A 14,998-nucleotide genomic window follows, 5' to 3' on the forward strand; every position below is an offset into this window, starting at 1 on the left:
AGCAAACCATGCGACGGATTGGAGACAAGGCCTCTTCAACCGTTCGAATACTGCCCCAGGTGAAGGAATAAAGCACGGATTGGAGACACGGCCTCTTCAACCGTGCGACCAAAAGCAGTCAACATACACGCAACAACAAACCTACGGATTGGAGACAAGGCCTCTCCAACCGTAGAAACAACGAGTATGAGGGTAAACGTCTCACATGCAATCAGAGTTTATACTCGGATTGGAGAGAAGACCTCTCCAACCGGTGGAAGTACGAGGAAAGCCCCGTTACGTATTGTGGAAAAAAAAAACAAAAAAAAAAAAAATTTCTATTTATACATATATAATTTATTTACACATATATACATATGTAAAAAACAAAACCCTACAATACAAGTAGTCGAACGCACAAGCATGCCACAAGCACTATATGCACAGTGTTTAAGGTAGGCTTGCAAATATTCGTAGAAGTGGTATGCGTCAAGCACATTCAGGTAGTAAGCAGGACGTGTCAGTCCCAGCGTTAACCATACCGCGGCACTATCTAAGTACAGCAACGTGACCCCGACAGACGTAGAGCTTAGTGCTCAACCTACCTCCCGACGGAATAATTGACGGTAGTACCGGGGGGTAAATGGTACTCAGACGGTAGGAGGTTTAGTGCGGTTAAAGTCCCACACTGACTATGAGGCTTTCGATGCTTCCTCCTCGTAAAAAAAAAAAAAAAAAAAAAAAAAAAAAAAAAAAAAAAAACAACATCAACAAATCAGTCATTATGTCTACCCGTATGTCCATACAAGCAGCTGAGAGCAACGCACAAACACATGCATATATCTGAGATACTCCCAAAAGTAGGCAATAATTTGTGCAAGTATCACTCACATATACACGCGCATATGAGAGGCTTTAGGCGTACATCTGTAGTTATAGCTGATAAATAAGTATTAGATTCTAGAAATAGAAACACCTAGAATTATGTGAACGACACAGCACAGAGTATAAAAGAGCGCCAGCTGAGCAATCAGTATTCAGTTTGATTTAAGCACGCTCTCTGTCGAGCAGTAGAAGTGTTATGTTGAAAGTAGTCTAATAAAGACCATTTTGCATTATTGAATATTGGAGTTATTTATTCAACAGTTTAGTGATTCGAAAGTTAGCAGAAGGCTGCAAATAAGCGGAATTACAGTAAATTCGTTACAATACTTTTTCGTTATTTCCCACCAATTTAGAACATCTCTTTTTGGCATTTGAGTTTCAGTCCTTTGATTTATCTATAAAACACTAAAATAAACTTTGCTGTTTTACCATTTGTTTGACCGCTACTGTACTTCCATGTATATTTAACAATTTATTAATTCCGCCATTAAATTCACGCCACAAATTCATTTACATATGTAAATGCCATTTCAAACATTAAGAGAATATTTAATTATATTTTTTTAATGATGATGGAAATAATTTTATTTTAATCGAAGCACATTAAAGCAATGCTGCAACCGCGGTAATCACAAACTCAACTTTCAATTAAGTATTTTGCTAGTGAAATGTAAAGTCAAATGCATTTGCTTTACTACTCTAACTGCATTAATTTGTGTAATTGCGTTAGTATTTGGTAGGTAGTCTGAAAGAACTTGCAGCTGCTACTATTATTACAAGACACCGCTATTATAGAGACTTAAAAAACGACGCTTTCAGTTAGAAGCATTCGCACAGAGTCTATATTTCCGCTAAACTTTTTTCTTTGTTGAGTCTTTAATTTACTATCAACTTCTCTTTCTGCAGTGCCATTAGGAGGAGAGCAGTGGAAGCTCCATTCAATGCTGCATCATCTGTGCTCTTGTCGCCATTTGAAACCGTTTCCAAATCGCATTTGCTATCTGATTTAATATTAAATATTTGTTATTGTTACATTTTTCGCTGGAGATATTGTCGTTATTGTTGTTGTCTTAATGACTATTGTGTGATATTTACTAAAAATCCATTTAACCGTATTTAATTTGTGCCATTAGTAGTTGGTTGCTGCAAAAAAATAATCAAAATCCAAAAGCGTATGGAACATGAAGCTGCAAAAAGCTGCGCTACATAGACAACAACAACAACACTCAATCACAGCTAATTGACTAGCTTACAACCTATCGTGACGCCCCTATGCGGTCATCTTTCCTGCAGTTCGCATTGACCAAAAGTTTAATTAAATTTGCAAGTTTAAAACTTTTGCATAGAAATGTGCGTGTGTGTGTGTGTGTGTGTGTGCGTGAAAGTTGGATGTTGGCTGTAGCGGCAGTTTAGCGCAGCGCTCTCGTTTCTTTCTTTATTTTATTTATGTCCGGCTAAATTTATGCACCTCAATAGTTTGTAACAAGTTGCATAAGTGTCAAAGTGAATTAAACGCAGTGAACAAATCAAAGCTAGATTTTTTTTGTGTACTTTTCAACTGACACTTGCACTCATATCAATATACTTGGGAATGCAGCTGCATAGGCACACATATGCATTTTCGTAGACATATGTATATGGCATATGTAAATACATGGTGGAGAAAAAGTCATCATCGTAATCACAAAACTGTTCAAGAAAGCATAATAAATTTGCCCATATAGGTTAGATAGGATGCCTCTGTCCAAGGCAGAAAGGAACATTTAGAGCTACTGCCCTCTTGCTTAGGTAAATGCTCTAAAGAATGAGGATTGGGATGACCATGTGGATGAAACTGAGGATAGGGATGAAGATGAGGATCAGGATGAGAATGAGGATGAAGATGTGGATGGCGATGAGGATGAGGATGAGGATCGGTATAAGGATAAGGTGCGAATGAGAATTAAGATGAGAAGGAGGATGAGGATGGGAATGAGGATGGTGATGAGGATAAGGACGAGGATGAGGATGAAGATGAGGATGAGCGTGAGCATGAGGATGAGTATGTGAATGAATATATGGATGTGGATGAGCATGAGGATGAGGATGTGGATGTGGATATGAATGTGGATGTGGTTGAGGATGAGGATGAGGATGAAGCTGAAGATAATGATGATGATGAATGAGGATATGGTTGAGAATGAGTATGAGAATGAAGATAAGAATGAGGATGAAGATTAGGATGAGGATGAGTATGTGGATGAAGATGAGGATTAGGGCGACGATGAGAACGAGGATGAAGTCGAGGATGAGGATGAGGATGATAATGAAGATGAGGATGTGAATGGGAATGACGGTAACTATGAGGATGAGAAAGCAAATAAATGTGACAATGAGTGCTTTGTCGTGCAATCTTCTCAGGCAGTGTCCTGTTAATATCCCAGTTACTGGAAATAAGGACACATAATTAATATTTATGAGGAATTTAGTTCGGTTGTCATTTATGCAAGGTCAAAATAATCTGGGCATCTTACCTGTATGTTTCAATGCCCAACTGACTTTAGCCTTCTCGCTGAATGCAGACACAGAAAAGTGTTTACATGCAGCAAGTGGAGGAGCTTATACAGCTTGTTTGACACGTATTGTTAAGTGGCCTTCCTCTTTAGTTTAAGCGACTGTCTGCAATCTATGGACACTTTAAATGTACCCGCACTGAAAGGCTTTGATCGTTACTGCGTGTCAGAGTTTATTGCCACAGAATTGGTTATATTAGATAGCAGTTGTTATTTCCGCATTAACAACGCTCCAAAAGCTCTCTAGTTTTAAACTTAAACAAGGACCTTAACTATTGATACGCAGTCCACATTGCCCTTTTAATTTACAGTCACTCGTGATAACGGCCTTGAACTTTGGCTCTTGTGTAGAGAAGTCATTTTATTCATGTATCTGTAGGATTGTGATGGAGAATATACTGCCTAGGGAAGGAATCGGGAACACTTCCTCTATGTCCACTTAAGTAAAGGTCTTAAACACTTCCCTTTCCAGTCTTTGCGTTGGTGTCTTTGAGAGCCGTGTCTTCCCAGATTTAGATTGTATGTGGTTAGAGCTGGAAAGCATGGGATTTCGGAGCTAACCCCTGATATACATGAGAGGCTGTGTGGCGGCAGACATTTACCTGATGGCATGCTGCAAATTGTGACAATTTAGAGAAACTGCAGGTTCAGCTACTGTCCACCAACTGTCTATAAAAGCTTTAGTCCTTTGAATAGCTTCTGCAGCTTTTGGGATCGCAGTGATAATGTACGCAACATCATTTTCCAATTCAACAAAAAGCAATTGATGCTTTGGCATTATGTCTTATTACTTCATTGTTGACAATAGCTTACCCGAACAAGCTGAGCTCTTTGGGGTCGTAGTCTTCCTGTGCAAACCTGAACACTTTAAAGAAGGCTACCGTGGTTTAGTGGCTACTAAGTTAATCTCCCAAAGTAAAACTACCACATTTCATTACCAGGTTAAGCAACATTAAATTATCTATCACATCAATCAATGTCGCCCTCAGCATTTATCTAGCTTTGCCCGATCCCTAACAAGTTCACCCATCCCTTGCCGCGAATGACCTACCCGTGACTATAATTGTAACGCCTTTCTGGTATTTGTATGAATTGTGACCTCGCTCCCCTCACATTTTCTCTGATAATGACTATCGCCTGCTTATAGCCTCAGGAGATTTATTATCACTTTGAAGTATATTGCTTAGAATGGAGATGTCAAGGGGCTCTAGTTTGTCGAAATTGTAATCCATAAAACTAGAGATATCTCTACAGAGAAAAATTCTCCGCCAGACCTTAAAGCAGAACCTAATCCCGTTAAGTTAAAAAAATATACAGCAAAGAATATAGACCTACAACATTTGTCCCACCTTGTATTCCGCTGCGCATGTATTAGTGTAGCTTTTGATGTTTGCTTTTCAATGAAAACATGTGTTTGAGTTAGCCAATTGTGTTGGTAACTATTAAGTGCATATGCCCTTCTGATGGCATTAGAAGACTTTATCGTTTGTTAGTGTTGGTGGCAGCTATTTTATTGAACTTTTATCATTTAACATGCAACTTTGTCGAAAACTCAATCGTGGCTATTTGGGCAATTGGATCAATCAATTGATGTTTAATATCGACAGCTGGATGAAGTTGTTAAAAACCAATTTGATGCATATATTTATGTAATTGTTGTTGTAGAAATACTACGCATGGGAAAATAGGCGTATACCATTAAGGGCGCTAACTACATAGAGATCCTAAAAAATCCTTCTAAAACTATTTATCATAGGGGTCGTACCTTGAAATTGCTTCGACGACCGGCAAAATGTAACTTTTGCCAAGCTACGCCCAAAACCAAACTGCAATGATGATGAAGAGATCGCCGACTTCTTTGCGGAATTTTTCAAATCAAATTACTCTATGGAGACCAACGTTTCACCTAATGAATACCCATACCATATTGATTCATGTTATTCAATCAGAGCTCCATTTATATCTTCAGAAGATGTATTATCTTATTTAAAAACTTTAAAAGTATCATATTCATACGGCCCCGACAGGATCCCGACACACTTTCTTAAAAAATGTGTCGCAAACATCTATCAGCCGCTAACAGATTTATTTAATTTATCTTTAATTTATGGCGTTTTCCCAACAATATGGAAGGAATCTTTTCTTATTCCGCTTCATAAAAATGGAAGCAGGTCTTCAATAGAAAACTACCGGGGCATAGCAAAGTTATTCGCAATCCCAAAGTTATTTGAAGCTATTGTTACCCACCATCTAACATTCTCTATTTCCCCCATAATCGCAAGCTCGCAGCATGGGTTCTGTAAGGGTAAATCACCTATCACCAATTTACTAGAATTTACCACACACGTTTCTAATCGATTTAGAAAAAGCCTTCCCACCGATGTAATTTACACCGACTTCAGTAAAGCTTTCGACAAAGTATCACACCCATTACTTATTCATAAGCTCAGTCAACTCGGTTTTCAACCCCGTCTTATATGTTGGATTTCTTCGTATCTTGGTTATCGTACGCAAAAAGTAATCTTTAAAAATACACTTACTGGGGTCATCAATGTTTCTTCTGGTGTTCCTCAGGGCAGCCATCTTGGTCCGATTCTGTTCTTGTTGTTCATAACCGATATATCTGGTACAATTAAATACTCAAAAATCTTGATGTACGCAGACGATGTAAAACTTTTCAAATAATGTGCCTCGGTTGAGGAACATTCCTTGCTTCAAATGGATTTAAATCACTTGGTTACCTGGTGCAATGTAAATTATATGCCGCTCAATCTCAAAAAATGTAAATTAATGTCTTTTTCTCGGAGAGTTTCGCCACCAGCTTCATATACAATTAACAACTATAGTCTAGAAACTGTAAATAATTTTATTGACTTGGGAGTCATGATGGATTCCAAACTTAGTTTCAATCTTCATATTAATGCTACAGTGAATAAAGGCAAAGGTGTTTTTGCATTTGTTAAACGGTGGTCAAAAGAATTTAACGACCCTTACATAACTAAAGCACTTTTTACAACATTAGTTAAGCCAATATTAGAATACGGCTCGATAATTTGGAATCCGCGTTATCAAGTCCACGCAGACAGTCTCGAATCAATACAAAAACAATTTTTACTATTTGCCTTAAGAAATTTCCAATGGAACTCTTTAACTAATCTTCCACCTTATACTAATCGATTAAAGCTTATCAATCTTCCAACTCTTGCTAGTCGAAGGGAAATGCTTGGTGTAATATTTATGACAAAACTTTTAAATGGATCAATTTCGAGCCCATTCCTTCTGAATGAAGTGAACTTTTGCGTTCCCTCTCGGACATCGAGACACTTCAAACCTCTTCTGCTGAAACAATGTAGAACGAATTTCGAACAAAATGAACCTTTTCGGCGTTTATGCCAAGATTATAACTCTCACTCAAACACATTTGATAGCTCGGACTCCCTTTTTTCTATAAAAAAGATTGTTCTCACCTCTCTAAATTAATGTATAATACGTTTGCTTCTGTTCTCTTTAAGTATTACGCTTGGCTGATGAAATTTCTTCTGTAGCTGAGCAGTCTCAGATCGTGACGCTTGACAAACCGCTGCCCATCAAAGACTCGGACAAATAAAAAAAATAAAACAAAGTTATTATATATATAAATATAAATCGATCGCGTGAACAGGATTAGCCTGGTTTCAGTGGGCCCCTTGAGGGCAGCGCGCTGCCACAACGTCCATTAAAAAAAAACAAAAAAAAAAAAGGAGCAACACAGCGAACAGCATTCAAGCAAATAACAAACTACAATGTGCAGCTGATAGCATGTGACGGCATTTCGTTGAATTGAACGAACTACTGAAACAATTATTCTACTTCGCGACCGCTTTATAATTTAGTGCGCTTAAACGGCAACATAAGTTAATATCAAAAGGGTATCTGCCTATAAGCCCAAGGGAGTATTATCCTGCACTTTATACTTGACAACGAGCCGGCATCTTTTCGGCTCTTCATCCGCACCAGAATAACATATTTAACGGGTGAACTCGTTGTCGTTATAGTTATTCACTGTCCCCGTAAAACATAAGCTCAGCCTTCAGCTGTAGATTTGGTTAGAAGTACTGAGGTACTGCTGCTCCAGTTCGGTGCACTTCTCCTCATTCCGCTGATAAACCAATGTATTGAACCCCGCTTTGTGCTACATTTCATCGCCCTCAATAGCTCGACACGCTGTATGTATACTGTTGGATTCCAGCTCTGCAACATCTTAGCACAACATGTCCGTAGTTTAAGCTCCGGATATCAATATACTTTGGCAGCATCATGATGCATTGTCAGGACTTTGTAGCAATTGGGTCGTCCTCCATGAAACAATGTGGATTTTACGGCAACCTTTTTTTCTTCCACCGCTTGGTTTTATCCTGAAGTCTGCTGATTCCAATAAGATGTATTTGTACAGAGCAGACACATTTTTTTATAAAAAGCCATGTTGGGGCTCAGTCTGAAATCCTGATCCTGTCCAAATAAAAACTTAAATTGTCATATGAACTTTTGTCGTATGAACTTGTGATTCAAGCAACCTTCACTCTCAAACTAAAAAAGTTCTAAATATAGTCCTATCAGAAGTAACAGTTTTTGATCCAGTTTGGACGATGCACTTGCCCTCATCATTGACAAGGTGGGGTATGGCAACGATTCATTAAGGCGCTTAAGGTGGAAAGGAGAAATCTTGCCAGCAGTCATTTCATTCGATGGCTAACACGACTGGATAAGACATGCCACAAATACGACTATGAGCTCGACTCTTAACTCTTGTACCTTTGAGCCCCTCTCCAGTAGTTTCGGATATACGCCTATTATAATGTCCATAATTGCTTGGTTCGTTAGGCAAATAGACCCGGACCGGCCTCATCGATACCAGATAACCCGACGTATTTTCCACTGTATCAGTCCTTCTTGAGACCCACCAGCAAAAGCTAACCATAACCTAACAGATAAAGCGTTTATAAGAGATGGCCTTGGTATCGTGGAACTCACGTGGAACGCACTACGCGTGCTATCGATAAGGTTGTGTATTGTGAGGCTTCGGCTTGCTTACTACTAATACTTTTGACAAAAGCTTAAAAGCGTTAAGGAATAACTTGTCTATATAATTTAAGAAACATTCTAAAGCTTTCTGCAAAGCCGCAGACTACATTACCCACTTCTTATTTTTATTTTTGTAGTGATAAAGACATTCCCTAAAGGTTTTGAGGAAATTCATCGTTGTGATTCTCCCTTGTCGGTTATTAATCCGGTACATTTTGAAAAATAGCAACATTAAGGTTCTAATCTGACAATATCGGATACGATTTGAGCACGTTCAACCGTCTGGATCATCTAACAGGTTACGTCTTGGGTTGGTAATGGTCTGCTAAAGTTGGGTTGGAGGAGCTATATATTGCGCTTCATAAGCCCTCACTATGCGACCCATATCATCTTATTAGCTTACCTCCTTTTGTCCCTCTGTTTTATGACGCCACTGCACTTTGAGCATCGATGTCAAACCGGATAGAGGCAGAAGCAAATACTTAAGTTTATGGAGCTGTAGAAAAGCGAACTCCATACATGGTTGCTTTAGTTTAGCTTCGGTTTTATTTTGTTAGCATTGGGCAGGAGATGCTTTCTTCATAATCTAAATGTCAAACAGGACTACTCATCCTATAAAAAAAAGTTCATCCACTTCAATTTCACGCCAAAGTTTTGGTGAGCAAATTAAATAACCGAATTAAAAATCTCAGCTGTGAGAAATGCTTGGAAAAACTTTCAAAAAGTCTGCTGCATAATTTACTTACTTTGTTCATGAGCTGTGTCTGTATATGTGCGCGTCAAGCTGCTATGAATATATTTGTTGCTGCAGCATGCTCTTTCTAGCCTTTTTCGACCCCCCTCTACATATTCCAATAGTAATTAATGTTGCTGCGGCTTCGTCTCGTGCGTGCCATGCCTTTAAATTATAACTTTTGTCCACTGCAAAGCACTTTGGTTGGTCATGTTTATAAGCTATGCGGTAGGACTATGATGCTCTATGTCACGCTCGACCCATCGTAATGTAGGCTAATTCGGTAGATAGAGGCGTGAATTGAAAGTGCACATAGGCATATGCATACCGACACAGATTTTTGTATCTCTTATAGTCGCGATCATGACACAGTGATAACTTTTTTAAATAGCTTTGAAATATGCATGTTCATTAGGGTGCTCCACATTTGTATGAAGACGAGTTTTTGTTGAGCTATGTAGCAAGATATCCCCTAGAAATATTTGGTAGTCAGTGAATTAGTGGCCTGTGAAATATATTCAGAAGCTAAACGACATAAAGAAGTACTCCAAAGCTCCATGAAGGATTGTTTTAAGGTCGAAGTGAGTTAGCTGAACTCGAATCTAAGTAGAACGTCCTATCACCATTAAATAAAGTGCGGTAAGAGCCCAACTTCCACATAGCCAACTAAATAAATAGCAATAAGTTTAAAGCCGATGCTAGTAGTTTTTTCAGTTAAGCAAACTACGCCTGTTTTGTTTTGCAAACTTTTTTTACTTTGTTCCAGTTTCCGTTCCATTCCGGTTTTCGTTTCAATTCTGTTTGGGTTTCGCTACAGTGCCAGCCTCGCTCGTTTTTGTTTCGTTCAGTGCTGGTTTCCTTTCGAAGATTTATTTGTGCCCCTTTCAAATTTACTCTGGTTCTCTGTCGTTCCACTTTTGGTTACATTTCTTCTTTCGTATCGTTCCAGCTTAAGTTTCAATCTTGCTGCTCTTTCCTTCCAATTTCGTTAAAAGCTTTACATACTGTTTGGGTTACATTCCAGTTTTGCTTTCGGTTCTTCAAGCTGCGTTGGTTTGTTGGTAGTGGTATTGAAAATTTTTCTACCTTTACCAAATGTTTCGGGTTCGTTCCGGTTTTAGTTTCGATCCAGTTACAATTGCGCCATTTCAAATGGAACATGCTGTTTGCGAGAAAAAAAGGTTATCCCTAATTTTAGAACCAAGAAAGTTTCTTGGAATAATATTAGTTAGGATGGTTTCGGGGTTCAAAAATAAGTACGCCTGTAACGAGGCTGTGATGTGTAGTCAACAAGCTTGCTTAATTTGCACTCTACCATCTACAGTAGTGGGGGGAGCAAAGAGCAGAAGTGTAGACAGTTCTAAATTTTAACTGTTCCTGTGATGATTTTGAAATATTAAACGGTTTCAATTTCAATTTTGAAAAGTGAAACGGCTTAAGTTTTAATGCACATTGCACAGGTTTTGGGATACGATTTTCATTTTTTAAATTAAGTAATTTTAAATTTTTACAGTTACGATTACGGTTACGGTTATGGTTACCGCTGCAGTTTTGACTGCAGTTACGGCTATGGTTACAGCTACGATGACGGCTACGGACAGGGTTACGGTCATGGTTACGGCTATGACATACGCTTACGGTTATGGTTACGGTTACAGATATTTCCAAGGATACAGTTACGTCACGTTCTATTTTGGTTTCATTCATAGCAATAAGTAGATTTCAAAGTCAGGATTCTGAATATATAGGCCGGCCTTGGGTAAGTTTCACTAGAAACTTAAATGGTTTCGAAAACATTGCCAAAAATGTGAAAATGTATCATTCTGTTGCCATATTCAACTCATTTTGATGATCTCACAAGCCCTGGGAGCCAGAAGCCCTTCATTGTAGATAAAAAGCTCCCAAATAAGGCACACTGTAATGAATTCATTATCTACATTTGATTTTTTTTATTTTTTTTATACTGAACTAAAGTTGTAAAATCTTTGTACTGTTTATCAGTATGTTTTTGTCCCATCACTTTTTTCCCCAGCACTTGCAAATTTTCCTAAGTGCTTGCAATCTTATGTTGCCCTCCTTCTTTTGCTTTCACTCCGTTTTTTAAGTGTTGCATGCATTTATGTATTTTATGAAAATGAAATGTTAATGTTTGCTTTTCGCAGCTCTCGCTCACTGACTTTGCTAGAGTTTTATAAATTTTAATTTGCCACATCAAATATTTTTCGCTACTTTTTACAAATATTTTTTTCGGTTTTTCATTTCTTTTATTTTTTTTTCCAAAAATACATCATAATAAAATTTATATGCTGATTATGTAGGCCGGAAGCTACTTGAGGGCAAGTGCCTGCCTGCTGTTAGTGAATGCAATAAAAGAGACAATTTGTCTTTGCTTTCCTCTTTAAGTGGAAAATTAATGAGAGACAGAGTTGCCAAATGCTGGTGTTTAGACATTTTGTCTAAACACGCATGAATCAAATTTTCTGTAACACTGTTGGTCTATGTAAGGTGCGATAATCTCCGAAGGGATTTTAGGCCGAGCTTCTCTTCCAATTTGCGTCCTGCTTCTCTTTATTTTTTCCTACAAACGGGACGGGACCCACTTGTTTTATGCCGACTCCGAACGGCATCTGCAAGGCAGATGAGTTTTCACTGAGAGCTTTTCATGGCAGAAATACACTCGGAGTGCTTGCCAAACACTGCCGAGGGGCGACCCCGCTTAGAAAAATTTTCTTCTAATTGAAAAAACTTGTTTCTAAAAATTTGATGTTGCTTTGCTCGGGGTGTAAACCCAGGATCTTCGGTTTGGATGGCGGGGCACGCTACCATCACACCACGGTAGCCACCACTGTAGATCTAATCCCAAAAAAAAAAAACTTCACATGCGCCTAAAAGTATGCAACATTCAAAAATAACATTCCAGTTTCGGATTTACCAAGGGGTGCTACTTGGGTCACCTGGTATAATCATAATTTAATCACCTCGGAAATGGCCGAAGAAATTATTGATTTATGTTTTTAAGTTGAACGGAAGTAGGGGCTCAATAAATGTTAATAGTCTATTACCCAGGATTTACCTTACAAAGACAAACTCTTTCTCACTAATCGGCACAAACATCTTTTTCTACACCTGCCTATTGCCTAACGACCAGTGCATACTATTATATGCATGTTTATGGTTATCTAGATCTGCACAGAAGGCCGCTTGTCCTCCTCTCATTGTAATGTTTTATGGCTCATTCCAGTTACGACGTAACGTGTCTCACTGCCTCCTCATACATCCATTGAATCGGTTTGAAGGACCATATTTTTGGCCTCGTTTGTAAAGACCACTAATTTCGTCTGACAGTATTCGCCATACGACTTGCCGTTCAGCCGATCAAGGATTGTTATTTTAATATAACCGTGTCCAATATACCATGGACGTGCCGGGCATAAAATCAATCCCCAAGTAATAAAGATAGCGCAAACCCAATATGAGTAGTGCAACAGATCACTGTAACAGAATAGTATACAGTCAAGCATAGAGAATATCTACTTAAAAAGACTACAAGCATAACGTGAACCAACTTTGAATATTTTTGAGCGCGTGTTGTATTCGCGTCCGAGCAGGGACTCTTCGATATCAAAGTATGGATCTTGTACTTTTTATGAGTATCGGTCCAAATTTACGTGATACTATATAACTAACATAGAAGAAAAAGTGCTTTTACTTATAGTATTTAACAAAAAAAATTTATGAGACCGAAACTGCACAGCTTCTAAGAGTGGTTCCGGTGAGCGAACAAATGAGATCTACAGCTGGTCTCAGGCCGAATAAAACTTACAGGAAACGCATTTGAAAGGCCCATGCCTTCTACAACTATTTTTCAAAATGTAGCTTAGAACTATAAAAATATAAATATACATTGAAAACCAAGGCATATTTCCTCGAGTTAGATTCTAATCATATGCACTTCGCAATCACCCAATTAGGTCTAGAGATCCGCATGAGAGCTGCCGGGTCACATACCCATACCTCTTGAGAAATTTAAGTTAGTGAAGACATTATGAGGCCAGTTACTACGTCACAGTAATCTCGCTTTCACCTCAAAAGGAAGAAGCTGGCAGGAATGTTAGAACAGACGTAATTCATAAGTCTGTAGCACATATCACGAACTCTATACAAAGCCCGAGCCTAAGTACCTTAACTCATTCCTCTTGAAAAAATTAAGGTATTAAAGATAGCAAGAAGGCAGTTATCACACAAAGTAGTCTCTCTATCTTGGGATAAAGGCGAAGCTGATATAAATATTGTACTAACCACGATGTAGCACATATTACGAGCTTTATTCAAAGCCAAAGCTACCGAACTCATTCCTCCTTAGAATATGGAGATATCGTAGGCAGCTAAAGGGCAGAATCCAGGTCATAGTAATCCTACCACCTGGGATAAGGGCGATGTTAATACGAATGTTGGAATATCCGCGATTCACAAACCTGTGACACATATCAAAGCTCAGGAAAAAGGAAGTCCCCTTCTCAAAAATGACGTCCGCTGTATATTTATCATTATCTTGCATGGAAGAAGTGAGTATTGATCTAGGAGGTAGATTTCGGCGCTTTGAAATCATGTCCAGTGCGTTCCCATGAGCAAAAGCCGCGGAAAAAGGCTTCAGTGTGGGTATTTGTTGCATTAACTCGTTGTTCCATCAAAACCAGGAGAAATTTAAACTTATTCATAGTCTATGTTTGTGGCTAGGCCTGGCTAAAATTAGGTCTTATTAAAACAGGACGCATAAGATCCTATACTGCGGCTCAGGCTTTTATACTTTAATAGGTCTTCTACAATCAAAGACTAGAAAATATTTTCACTATCCAGGGACTAGGAATACGAGATTTTCCATTTCGCTTTCGTTCCGATACTGATAAAGCAAATTGGTAAAATCGGGTTCCTGTTACGGTTCTCTCACTTCCGCTAACACTCAGGTGTAAACTACAAAAAGAAAATTCGTGTAATCAGAAGCAAGCAGTTTCTCTGCAAGCGTTCCCTGTACCATTCTCAAAAAACTGCCACCTCGATTAGAGTATCCAATTCAATGGTGCTAACCTTAAAGATAGCAATAATTCAATCTCTTGCATTTAATCACCATCCTTTAATCTCTTTTCCGCAATCTTTTGGCAACCCTTCAGCATCGTCAACATCATCATCAACAACATACTCACTCATCACACACACACACATTTTCATCTGTTCATAATTATTGCTGCATAATTTCGACGATATCCTCTTTTGCTCATTTGTGGGTTTATGGCTTTACGCGCTGTCTTTACGTTGCCACTCATTGTCGGCTTATTATACGCCACTAACTATCAAGAAATCCTTGCTATAACAAACAAACACGCACACACACACCAACATACTTCCATATGCGCAATGTCTATATGCTGTGTAGTAGAACAAACATTCATGTGGCTATGGTTGCATCTATAATTTGGGGTACGCCTGCTCCTGTTGCTGCTCCTGCCTGTCCTATATCCTACTTGAGTAGCATCGGCGACACTTGGCACACAGCTATAAAGCCATAAAGAAATTATGCTTTGCATTTTTAATGATTTTGCAATTCTCTGAGCATATTATATGCTTACACTCACACGCGCATTTGTAGAATGCTGTGGGGGAGAGGAGGGGAGATTCTGTTTTTATTATTGGAGGCGGATGTTAGAAATGGGTAAATATGATAATTAATTTTTTGTTGTTGTTGTGTTTTTATAGAATTGCATAGTGCTTTAAGCGTATAGACCAGACTTTG

This window comes from Eurosta solidaginis, chromosome 2, assembly GCF_040869045.1.
Source record: "Eurosta solidaginis isolate ZX-2024a chromosome 2, ASM4086904v1, whole genome shotgun sequence".
NCBI lineage: Eukaryota > Metazoa > Arthropoda > Insecta > Diptera > Tephritidae > Eurosta > Eurosta solidaginis.